Source organism: Camelus ferus, chromosome 7, assembly GCF_009834535.1.
Source record: "Camelus ferus isolate YT-003-E chromosome 7, BCGSAC_Cfer_1.0, whole genome shotgun sequence".
NCBI lineage: Eukaryota > Metazoa > Chordata > Mammalia > Artiodactyla > Camelidae > Camelus > Camelus ferus.
In genome coordinates, this window is record NC_045702.1 from 28,441,835 (window position 1) to 28,455,636 (window position 13,802).

Sequence of the window (13,802 nt, forward strand, 5' to 3'; positions counted from 1 at the left end):
TTATACAATTAGATAATGAAATCAGAGGAATTCAAATCAAAGCGTTCAGTATCCAAAGCAAATCTTCTTAGTAACTGTGCTACTTCAATTGTTCAGCGATCTACAGATTTCTGTTGTTATTAACAAATATATATTTGGCTTCTTCCTATATGGTTTTTTGGTTGAAATAGTATTGCCGGATAAAATATAGGAGACCCAGTTAAACTTGAATTTCAAATAAATGAAGACTTTTTTAGTGTAAGTGTATCTTATTTAATATTTGGTACATACGTATTCTAAAAATTTATTTCTTATCTGAAATTCAGATTTAACTGGGTGTGCTATATTTTAATTTGTTAAATGACAACTTTCAAATCAAAAAATTGACACACAAAAGTGACTTTTGACATCCTGTTTTGCTAATACTTTCTTACATAAAGCCATCTCACCCAAATAGCAATCCTATCAGATTCCAATTTTTTTCTCAAATTGGCAACAAATATGCACCTGTCTTCTGAATGTCAGTAAAATCCTTTGCCCTGCCAAATATTGCAAAAAGATATTCTGACTCTGTCACTAATGTCTTAGTTAAATCTGACCCCAAAACACTATTATTAATTGAAATAATTATTAAGTAAGATTTATAATGGAGAATCAGTCTAGATTTTTGCTAATTAAAATCTTAGGCTTTAGGCTACAAATCAAATTTTTAAATAAACTTTCATTTTCAGAATAGATGTTTATATATAGAGATCATGATGAAAGAATATTACAAAAGTTCTCCAATACTCCATGCCCAGTTTTCCCTATTGTTAACATTACTTTGACATGTTTCCACAACTAACAAACTAAGATTACTACATTATTAACATCTAAAGTTAATACTTTATTGACTGCCTTATTTTTAAGTTTTAATACCTGAAGTCAGTACTTTATTGATTTCCTATTTTATACAATGTTCTTTTTCTGTTCCAGGATTCCATCCAGGATAGCATGTTAGTTGTCACATCTCCTTAGCTTTATCTTAGCTGTGACACTTTTTCAGGCATTCCTTGTTTTTGACTACCTTAAGAATTTCTAGGAGTACCAGTTAGGCATTTTGTAGAATGTTCTTCAATTTGTATTTGCCTGATGTTTTGCTCATGGTTATATAGGGGTTGAGAAAATTGGGGACAAAGACTACAGAGGTAAAGTGGTCCTCTCATCACATCATATCAGAGGTACATGATGCTAAGATCATTTACCGTTTATTATATTAACCTTGGGCAGTGTTTATCAGATTTCTCTGCAGTAGAGCTACTCTTTTTTCCCATTTCCATACTGTACTCATTTTTTAAGAAGTCATTATGTGTGTTCCACATTTAAGGAGTGAGGAGTTCAGGTGTGCTATAGACTATATGTGTGCCCCCTAAAATTCACATGTTGGAATCCTAACCTCCAAACATGATACTATTAGTAGATGGTGCCTTTGGGAAGTGCTTCTTGAGTCATGAGGGTGAAGGCCTCATGAATGAGATTAGTGCTTTTACAAAAGAGATCACATAGAGCTCCCTAATCCCTTTCACCATGTGAGGCTAAAATGAGACATCTGCAAACTGGAAGTGGGGCCTGTACCTGACTGTGCTGGCACCTTAATCTTGGACTTTCAGCCTCCAAAACTGAGAAATAATTTCTGTTATTTATAAGCCACTCACTTAATAAACCACTATGTTTCTTGGTTATAGCAGCCCTAATAGACTAAGACAAAGATGGGTATCTACATAAGTTATTTGAAATTCTTCTGCAAGGGAGGTTTGTCTATTCTCTCCATTCATTCATTTATTCATTATTCATTTATTCAATAATTTATTTATATCTGTGGATTCATGCATATTTATTTTATATTAATAATCCAATACTATATAATCCAATACTATATCATATATTTTATTGCTCAGCTTTTCTAGCTTTCACATTAGGAGCTTTTCAGTTGATTCTTTTGTCCTTTTGACATACCCCTGTCATTTTTGTTTTTTTGTTAAGTACATCCTTACTTTCTGACACAAGAAGCTCCAGGTTCAAATTGCTCCAGATTTGCCATTGGAACTCTTTCTGTTAGCTCATATATTCCTTTGACACATCCACATCACTATGGTTTTGTTTGGGGTACTTACTTCCTGACACTGCAAGATGCTCCAGGCTCATCTTGTATACTCCCTGCCTGAAAACTCAAATCAGCCATTTCTCCAAGATGCACTGATCCCTTTTTTTTTTAGTATATGATACCGGGAACCAACATCTGGGTGCCAGATATACTTGTTGCTATAGGGGTATCACTGCTTCTAGCCTCTCCCAACAGGCAGAGCTAGGACATATATGAGTATATACTAACCTGTGTATATACATGTGTCTATATCATATCCATCCATATCTATACCAAGGTAAACATGAGTTCATACTGAAGTCTCTGATTTTCTTCCAGTACCACATGGTTTATTCTAGACTGCCCCTGACCCCTTGTTTATCTGTAGTCCTCACTCCAGCAGTAAGATGGCATTATCTGCCATCCACTTACTTATTTTCTCAATCCCAGTATACATGTACAGTGGTTTCAGAATTGGTAATCCATACCCTCATGGGAAACATAATAGACCACAGTGATTATGTACAGTTTCTGGACTTAACAGTTCCCACTCATTTCCAGAGGTACCTGTCTTGGCACCTTTCTTTTTTCATCCCCTTCAATGAGTTTATGCCATACATTGTAACAGAGATTCTTTTATCATAGGCTACATTCCTCCTGGGATCCCCCAATCTCTTAATTGATTTTTGGTTATTTGCATACAATTAAGGTTCACTCTTTGTGGTCTAACGTTCTATGGGTTTTGACAAATGTGTTGAGCCGTCTCTCCAGTATCATACAGAGTTGTTATCCCTAATAAATCCCCTAGGCTTTACCTTTCCCTCCTTTCCCCAAACCCCTGCAATGACTGAGCTGTTTACCGTCCCTATGTCACACAAACAGAATGATAAAGTGTGTAGTACTTTTCATATTGGCTCCTTTCACTTAGCAGTATGGATTTAGGATTCATTCATGCTTTTGTTGACTTGATAGTTCATTCCATTTTATCACTGAAGAGTATTCCATCTTATAGCTGTATCACAGTTTATCTGTTCACCTACTGAAAGATATTTTGATTGCCTCCAGCTTTTGACAATCATGAATAAAGCCACACATGCAGGATTTTGTGTAAACACAAGTTTCCAAATCAGTTAAATAAATATTCAGAAGTGCCATTGCTAGATGGGTAGTTTGGCAAGTTTACACTTACCTTTGTGAGAAACTGCTAAACTGTCTTCCAAAATGGGTGAATCATTTTGCATTTCCCCCAGCAATAAATGAAAGTTCCCATGTTCTATATACGCACTAGCAGTTGATATTATCAGCTTTTTTTTTTTTTTTGAAAAACAACTGTAAAGGCTTTATTTCTAAAGCTGGAATTCCCCCCCACCCCGGGCTTGTGATGGGAAGGGTGTCTTTGGCCAGAGCAGCAGAGCCATGCAGGATAGGGAACAGGCATGGGGCTGCTGACTCAGGAGGTTTAGCTTTTAACACCTCTTAAAAGCAGGTCTGCTGGCAATAAATTCCCTAAGTTTTTGTTTGTCTGAGAAGTGATTATTTTCTCTTCACTTATGAAGAATAATTCTAAGTTAGTAGATTTTTCTTTCAACACTTTAAAGATTTCACTATACTATCTTCTTGATTGTATGGTGTCTTAAGAAAAGTCTGATGATGCATTGTTATCCTCATCTCACTTCTTGTCCAAATTTCTTCAAGATTTTCTCTTTATCTTTATTTTTCTGCAATTTGAATATGATATGTGCCTATCATATTTAATGTTTTTTAATCCTGTTTCATGTTTTCTGAGCTTGTATCTATAGTTTGGTGTCTGTCATTAAGTTTTGAAGGTTATTAACCATCATTAGTTCAAATATTTCTTCTGCCCACTCTCTTTCTTCATGTTCTGGTATTCCAGTTATATATATATGTTACACATTTGGATATCATCCCACAGTTCTTGGATAGCCTGTCCTATTCCTTTCATTCTTTTTTTTTGCTTTATACTTCATTTGAGATATTCACCTATCTTCAGCAGCACAGATTCTTTCCTCAGCTGTGTTGCATCTGCTGTGGAGCCTGTCCAAGGCATCCTTCACTTTTATTAGTTTATTTTTATTTCTATCATTTCTATTTGATTATTTCTTTTAATATCAGTTTTTCATTTACATTAGCCGTATTGTCTTACATATTGTCTACTTTTTCCATTAGAATCCTTAATGTACTAATCATAGTTATTTTAACTATCATGCCTGATAATGCCAACATCTGTGACTAACAGTCTCCAGCTCATATTTTCTCAGTTCCGTGACTTTAAAAAGTGCCGATTATTTCCTTTCAAAATTATATCTTACAAGCCCCCTGTATACTATGCCGCATATCACATCTTAATTTCATAGCATTCCAGCCGTAGGCTTTTTACATCATACGTGTTATTTGACATACTTATTTGACATGAATCAAGGTTCAGTCAGGAGACAAAAACCACACCTACAGTTTGAACAGCAAAAATTAATATAAAGAATTACTAACTAATAAAAGGCGTGTTACTAGAAGGAGCAAACTAAGACTCTAAGCTGTACAAGAAGCAGCTACTATGTTTTCAGGAGAATAAGTTAGGGAGGAATTTAGGGCAAGGTGGATAATCAAGTCCTAGATTCAGAGATCATTAGAGGCCACGGCTGCTATGGAAACTTACAACTCTTTAACATAGAATAAACTTTCGAAGGATACAGACAAATCTTAACCATAAGGGCCGCCAAGTTAAGCACTATTGACCATGCACAAACTCCCACCACATACATATACATATCACACTAATGTGCAGCCTGCCACTCAGAGAAGACCATGCTGGAATAATGAAGGAAAGTCCCTTTACTCTATGCTAGCCTTGCAGCATCCTTCCACTGCCACTGGCAAAACCTACTATCATCCAAACTAGAAAAATAGAAATGTGTACAGTGGCCATCTTTAATATCACAAATTAGAGTAAAGAAGAGTGGATTTGGAGCTAAGAGTCAACAGATTAATTCCTGACACAGTAATAACTCTTTTGACTCTTGTCTACAATGGAATATGTATTCCTTTTTTATTTGGGGTTTGGGGATAATCATAAAATGATGTACAGAAAAATCAATATTCTTTTCCTCAGGTTTATTCTAGACAATTATAAGTAAATCCAAAGTCTCAGAAAGTATCATGCAAATAAATCGTAACCACCAGGCAATACATTTCCAAGCTATATGAGCCTCAGTACTTGTGATTAAAATAATTTTTAAAATTATTATGATTAAAATAATTTTAAACTGTAAAATATTAAAAATTCATTGTTTCCTCTTTGATAGAGCATCCTCACGTTAAATTCTTAATATTTGATCAATATATGTTATTTAGAGTTTGCTCTTTAAAAATATTAAAGTATTTTAATAAATACAACTTTACTAAAAATAGGTCTTTTGTTGATTATGAGTGTTAGTTTTCAACAAAGGAAATTTTCTTATACATATAATACTAAATGTACTAATTTCATTAAAAGTCAAAGAAGAATTCACTAACTTTTCCTTTGTAAAAAGGATTTCTGAAATAAAATTTGTATAAGGAGCAGCAAGAAATAGGAAAGGGCTATTAGACCTTCCAAAACATTCAACATATATCTTATTTTTATAGCAGACGTACACTGTGATCTCTTAAAAGTTATGCTCTTTGAAAAGACATGGTCTTCAGTGTACTCCCTCCTGTTATAGATGCCTCACATCACAACCGGGAATTGCTAAGCAAGGCAGCAGATAACACTCCTGAACCAGTTGGTAGACGTGAACCCATGAAAATGTTTTAGAGGATGTGCTCACTGCTATCTACTGACCTTTTGGAAACAGCCTGATGTCTCTGTGTTTTATGAATAACAATTATATTAGAAGCTGCTTCTTCAATGTCTGGACATGTTGTGATGCAGTGTCATCAAATCAAGGATTTTATTAGAACTTTATAAACATCAGAATTAACATATTCAAGATACGCATTTTTTGTATTTCTTTATTGTAAGAACTCTCTAAAAAGCAAACCAGGAAACTGTCATTTAAGAAATCAACAAAATTGTAGTACTGAATTAGATGCTAGACTATAATTGAGCAATGACCTGAAATTTAAAATTCTAAATAATGGCTGACCTTATAGTTTCACAAGGCATCAAATGTTTTTATCTAGGCTGAAACACAAATAGTGAAAGATAGCCTTATGACATATTTTTTGTTTACAAACAGTGAGTAACCCAGCACACCACCAGTCAGGGTCCTTTATGGTCCTTCACTTAGGATAAAATAAAAAGCTCTGTGCCTATTGTGACTACAAATACCAGGAAGCACAGGCACTGGAAACAAACTTTTCACTTTATTCTAAAGTTACTGGGGAAAAACCATATTCAATTATTTATTAAGAATATTTAAAAGCAAATTTATAAATTATAGTAGCATAATATTATAAGATCCCAAAGAAACAAAAGCAGTAATATTCACCACATAGGAATAAGAAAAATTAAGGCAACCTATGGAAAGGGAGAAAATATTTGCAAACCACATATCTGATGAGGGGCTAATATACAAAACATATAAGGAATTCATGCAATTCAACAGCAAAAACCCAAATAATCCAATTACAAAATGGACAAAGTGCCTACCTAAGTAGACATTTTTCCAAATAAGACATACAAATAGTCAATGGGTCCATGAAATGGTGCTTAAGATCTCTAATCATCAGGGAAACGCAAATCAAAACCATAATGAGATATCATCTCACACCTATTAGAATGGCTATTATCAAAAAGACAAGATCAGTGTTGGCAAGGGTTGTGGAGAAAAGGGAACCCTTGTGCACTGTTAGTAAAAATGTAAATTGGTACAGCCATTATGGGAAACAGTATGGAATTTCCTCGAAAAATTAAAGAACTTCTGTATGATCCAGCAATCCTACTTCTGGGTATATACCCAAATAAAATGGAAGATATATTTGCACTCTCATGTTCATTGCAGTATTATTCACAATAGGTAAGACATGGAAATAACGTAATGTTTGTCAACAAATGAATGAATAAAGAAAATGAGATGTTTATCTATCTATCTTATCTATCTATAGATATAGGCAGATAGACAGATGGGTAGTAATGTGTATTTTTACATATATATGAAATATTATTCAGCAATAGAAAAGGAAATCTTGCTATTTGTGAAACAAGGATGAAACTGGAGGACATTGTGCTAAAGAAGATAAGCTAGGCACAGAAAGACAAATACTGTAGGATTTCACTCATATGGAGAATCTAAAAACCCTAACTCATAGAAGTAGGATGTAGAAGGTTAGTTGCCAGTGGCTTGGGCATGGTAGAAGTGGGAGATGTTGGTCAAAGGGGACACACTTTCAGCTATAAAGGAATAATTCTGAGGAGGTAATATACAGCTTGGTGATTATAATTAATAATACTGTATTGTGTACTTGAAAACTATTAAAAGAATAGATAGATCTTCAGTGTTCTGACCATGGGGAGGGAAAAAAAGATAACTATTTGAGGTGATGGTTGTGTTAATTTAACTCGATTGTGGTAATAGGGTCACAATATATACATATATTAAATCATCATTTTGGACACCTTAAAAATCATGTTGCACAATTTTAAAATAAGTTAGATAAGATTTATGATATTTGCTATATATCTAATTATGTAGGATTAATTATAATAATCAACCAAAAATGAAGTTATAAAAGAGGAAAAAACTGAATAGCAGCACTGAGTATTTGGTATAATCTAAATGAAAAATAAATTGTATAAAAGCGTAATTTTGTAACCACACTGAAATTGCATATGCATATTGGTAAGGAGATACAGAAAAAGAAAGCAATTCATTTGGGGTGGTAGTATGATTATAGGTGAATTTATTTTTCATTTTGTTTTTTATTAATATTAGTAATTTTACAACAACAGAAAAATTTGCCCAGGCAGATTTTTTGGGGGTACTGTGACATACACAATATCCCTTCTGCAAGTTTCAAGGTTTTCCATTGCTTTTGTCATAACAAAATTTCTTCCCTGTATACTCCTAACCACACTTCCTGATTACTAGATAAATCTGCTTGCAAGATGATAAAACCCCAAAGCTTTCAATTCTTTCATTATATACATACTTAGCCATTTTTAAAGCAGCTCAGAGACACTTCCTGTAGAAAGTCTTCTCTGCTAACTCAGCCTAAACTTTCATCATATTCTATCAAACTATTTTTACCCTGATGAGGAGGGTCAGTCTGTTGCTCAGATCTCAGGTCTACTCTGTCCACTGAAGTACTGCCAAAAAAGATCCACAGGGACTTTTTATTTGATAAGAAAAGAAATTAGAGTTAGAGATCCAGTGCTTCTCCTTTAAATCAAAATAATAGAATTAAGCTCTATTTTGTGTTAGTTTTCTTTACATTTCCTGACTTTAATAAAAATAAAATTACATTGGCTCTATTATTGTCTTGCACAAATGGGCTGAATTTACTTATAGAAATGACATTTTTTAAGCATTAGCAAAGCAAAGTCTTAGATTATCTTTATTTTCAGTGACAATTGAGCTCTGGATCTTGTTCTAGCTCATATTGCACTTGAATTTGTTTTTGACAGGATGTAGAGAAAGAGAAGGAAAGATGTTCTTTTCCTTGAGTTGTCCCTGGACATTGAATATTAATCATTTATTATCTAGGAAATCTATATCCTCTGCATATAGCCTGTTTTCACTCTACCCTTTCATGTGTGTATTTCCCATTCTTTTCCAAATGTGATCTTGTTGAGGAATAGGATTACATCTTGCCAAAACTATAAATGGTATCTGATCATCTGGTGTCCAGACTAGAATTAAAAAAAAAAAAATACCAAGTGCTTTAATGAACTGATCTCTAGGGCAGTTGCTGAGAATTAAAAAACTCTACCCACAAATTTCTCAAAACCTAGTAAGGGGAAGACAGACTAGGAAATGGACATTAACAATAAGCTCAATCTTGGCAGGGGCCTTAATTTGTATGATACAATTATAATGAAAAATTTTGATCCTTTGATTTAGGAGGTTTTGTTGTTGTTTTGGTTTTGATTTGGTTTGGTTTGGTTTTTGGTACCTATTTGGAAATACAACTTTCTCCTGCAAACATCAGCTATCTTTAAATGAGAATAATCTCTCATTGGCAGTCTACATGCAGAAACCAAGTGCAGCATGGTAACCTCAATATCAGTAGTCAATAGTACCATATGTAGAATATAAATACCATTTAAAAATATATATATAATACATTAAATATCTGTACTGGCCATAGCCACCCAGGGTTTAAGGATCTGTCATCATTAAATACTAGCAGAATAATAATAGGAAGAAAAACATGCCAAATGAAATTTCTTCTGTGAGGGCTTCAATTCATGGGATAGTGAAAACTTCATAAATTGTAAAAATCCTTATGGAAAAATTTTAATTATAAATAACATTTATAAATAAAAATATGTATAAATAAGAAGTGTCTGAAAATAATCTAAGGCATTAAAATCAAGGCTGCTACTTTATCAATATGTAAAATACTAGACAATTACATCCTACATCTATACCATTAATGGAGTGAAGACTGATTTTTAGAAGGTCATTTATCATCTTCTCAGTAAGTGCCTGCAATTTCTTCCTTACTCGATTTTTCAAATTAATTTTCCTTCCTTCCTTCCTTCCTCCCTCTCTCCCTCCCTCCTTTCTTCTTCCCTTCCCTATGCTTCCTCCCTTCCTTCCTTCCTTTCTTATATGCAAAAAGCTTATTATTGATACCTTGCCTTAACTTTACACTATATGCTCAGTGATTTTATTCAACCCATGTGTGCCCTCACTTGAAATAAATCCCTTTGGCCCAGAATATTCAGTAATCAAGAATTTGCTATGTATCCTGTTCTCATAAAACCATTATGGGTTAAGTCTACTCTAGATACAATGAAAACAACAACCATGTTCAGAAGTTTTAGGAGCATGCCAAGTATCTATAGTGATTGCAGTTTTTTCCCAAATAAAATTTATCTCACATAACAACTTAATGACAATGCTCATTAAAAGCGTCTTTCTTTTTTTATCATAAGTAATGCACACATAATAGAAATATATCTCACAAATAGCCACTCCTATGTGGCTCAGCGTTCTAAGGCATCTGTAACATTATTAAACATGCCATTTAATGATAGGCATCTCAATGATTGTTATTTCAGATGAATTTAATTAAGCACTCATTTGTTCTTTAATTAGAGACCTCAACCTCTCTTCTGGCATATGTATTGTACCAGAATACCACCTTATTGTATATTTTACAGGCCAAATGAGTAGAACAATCAAGAGAGTTAAAGTTTTTTATATAGCTTGACTGTATTACTCCAACTATTCATTTTGCATATTTTGAATTATACAACAAGCCTTTAATAAAATCTAGAAAGCTGAGGTAGATTGGATGTATCTGTTTATCTCCTTGGTTGTCCTGGTGAGCAGGGTTTTAAGTTGAAGATTATTGGATGACTGACATGTTACATATCAATATCTTACCATATGAGGAAGATTGAAGATTAATTTAAATGACATTTTTATTCCAGATTTATTGAAATATAATTGTCCCCAACATTGTGTAAGTTTAAGGTGTGCTACATAATGATTTAATATATGAAATACTGTGAAATGATCACCAGAATAAGGTTAGTTAACACATCCATCATCTCACATAGTCACAATTTTTTTTGTGGTGAGAATTTTTTAAATCTACTTTTACCATCTTTCAATATACAATACAGTATCCCTAACTGTAGTCACCATGCTGTACATTACACCCCCAGAAATTACTCAACTTGAAACTAGCAGTTTGTACCCTTTGCCCACCTTCACCCATTTTTCCCCACCTCCACACTCCACCACTGGCAACCACCAATATGTTCTCTGTTTCTATGAGTCTGACTATTTTAGACTTCACATGTAAGTGAGGTCATACAGTATTTGTCTTTCTCTGATTTATTTCACATAGCATAATGCCTTTAAGGTTCAGATATTGTTCAAAATGGCAGGAACAAATAATATTTGTGGCCAAATAATATTCCATTATATAGATACACATTTTATTTATCCATTTATTCCTTGGTGGACACTTAGGTTGTTTCTATGTCTTGGCTATTGTAAATAATGCTGCAGTAAACAAGGAAATACACATATCTCTTCAAGGTAGTGTTTTTATTTCCTTCAGATAATGTACCCAGAAATGGAATTGCTGGATCATATGGTAGTTCTATTTTTAATTTTTTGAGGAATTTCCACACTTTTTCATAACAGCGGAACCAATTTACATTCCTGCCAGCAGTGTACAAGACTTCCCTTTTCTCCATACCCTTGACAACATTTGTTATCTCTCATCATTTTGGAAATAGCCATGCTAATAGATGTAAGATGATATCTCATGGTAGTTTTGATTTGCATTTCCCTGATGACTAGTGATGTTGAGCACCTTCTCATGTACCTGTTGGTCATTTGAATATCTTCTTTGGACAAATATGTATTCATATCCTTTGCCCATTTTTTAAAAAAAATTGGACTACTTGCCTTTTTCCTATTGATTTGTATGAGTTCCTTATAAATTTTGGACATTAATCCCTTATCAGATATATGGTTTACAAATATTTTCTCCCATTCTGTACATTGGCTTTTCATTTTATTTATAATTTCTTTTGCTGTACAGAAGCATGTTAGATTGATATAGTTAGTTCTACTGTTTTATTTTTGCTTTTGTTTCTTGTGCTTTGGTTGGTCATATCCATAAAATCATTTCCAAGATTAATGTCAAGGAAGTTTTTCCATATATTTTTTTCTAGGAGTTTCATGGTTTGAGATCTTATGTTTAATCTTTAATCGATTCTGAGTTACTTTTTGTGAATGATGTTAGATAGGGGTCTGGTTTCATTCTTTTGCATCTGATTTTCCCAGCACCATTTATTGAAGAGACTATCTTTTCTCCATTGAGTTTTCTTGACTCCCTTGTCAAATATTAAGTTGACTATATATACTTGGGCTTATTTCTTGGGCAGACAGGGTCACCATCTGGGCTCTGTAGATGGGCAGAGCCACTGGCTGGGATCTGAGCTCCAGTGCCTCTGAAATGAGGAATGCATCCTGCCAAGATCTGAGCACCAGTTGCTGTAAACCTCACTCAATCTCGGTTTCTGTCTGATCTCCAGTGGTCAAGTCCTGCAAATTTCCCCAGTGATCCCTGTGAGGTGAGATCTGATTGGGCCTCCTGGGAAGTGTCTCACAATGTTGGGGGAGCTGGATGTCTACCTTGGGCTTTTTTTTTTTCCTCACTGGAGAAACCGAAGGCCCAGGGGTCCTTCTTGGTGCAACACTGTGTGGTCTGGGGGAGAGATGATGCAGTCAGAGCCATTCCTCTTACCCTTCTAATGCAGCCCTTTTTGGCCTCTGTGGTCCAGGGTGAGTGCTTCAGCCTCACCCTGGGTTCTGGGGTTTTCCCAGTAGTGTCTTGTCTATGGATGGTTACTAATTGGTTTTTTATGAGGAAGACTGAAGTTGGGAATGACCTATATCGCCATTTGATGGTGTCACTCCTATGAAGACATTTTTGTAATAACAAATGATGTTTGAATACTTAAATTAACTAAGTTACAACAACTTATTTAATAGCTCTCCAGTTTGTAATGTGCATTCTTATTTGTGAGCTATCTTCAAAAGGAATTTCATACTTTCAATTCAGATACCTACACACAAATGTAAAACAAAAAGAGTCAATTCTTAAAGCCAAAGAAAAATACAGCCTGACAATAGGTTCACTCTTTTAAGCTTACATTCTATTTTAAAACGTTGCTTTTCAAAAGATCTCAGAAACTCTGATAATTTGTCTTAACCACAAACACATCCCAAAGCCTTCCATTATATGGAGTAAGTATTTTGCCCCAGCTACTTGTACCACTGTATCTACTTCTTGAATCAAGTGCCCAATATGTTTAGTGAGAGGACAAAGGGAAGAAAATGTGGATAAACACTTTTAAAATAAAGATGACATTCCATGGTGTTATAATGATACTACTTAGGATAATTTATAGCCTGCAAGGAATTTCCTTTTTGTTTTCCATCTGTACTCTTGTATCTTCTGATTCCCTAATTGCTTTTCTATATGAATCACATTAGAATTTTTTCTCTTTTGGACTTCATACAAAATAGAAGATGGATGGATAAATGGACTGTTAGATTGATGGCTCAATCGATGGATAAATGCGTATGTTTACAGACATATACATATATATTTGTTGTCACTCTGTATTGAGTAAGTAAATATAACATTCACCTGAAAAGTGAGTAAAATACATTCAAATTTATTTTAATTTGCTACATACATTCATAAACAGCTATACAAATAATTCATAAAATTTAGCTCTACAAATTAGATATAGAGAAGGTTCGATTAGCAAATTTTGAAAGAGGGTTTAGCAAATCCTGAAAATGGCCAAGTCATTTTTTTCTACTAATTAGGGGAGAAGTTTCCATTATTGACTTTTGTGGACTGAAACAGCCTTTTTATCAGCAACCCAGAATGACAAGAGGTACATATTTATGGGCAAGCCTGCAGAGGATGTTTTAAAAGTGAAGAAGTGAAATTTCCTCTCCCATCTTGGGTACCAAAAATAAATGTGCCATTAGGCTGT

General features: G+C 34.0%; 1 long non-coding RNA gene across 1 annotated transcript in view; it reads left to right on the forward strand.

The window, feature by feature from the left end:
* The window catches only part of LOC116664868, an 89,504-nt gene that overhangs the window by 5,395 nt on the left and 70,307 nt on the right, over positions 1 to 13,802 (forward strand). The window lies entirely within an intron of this gene.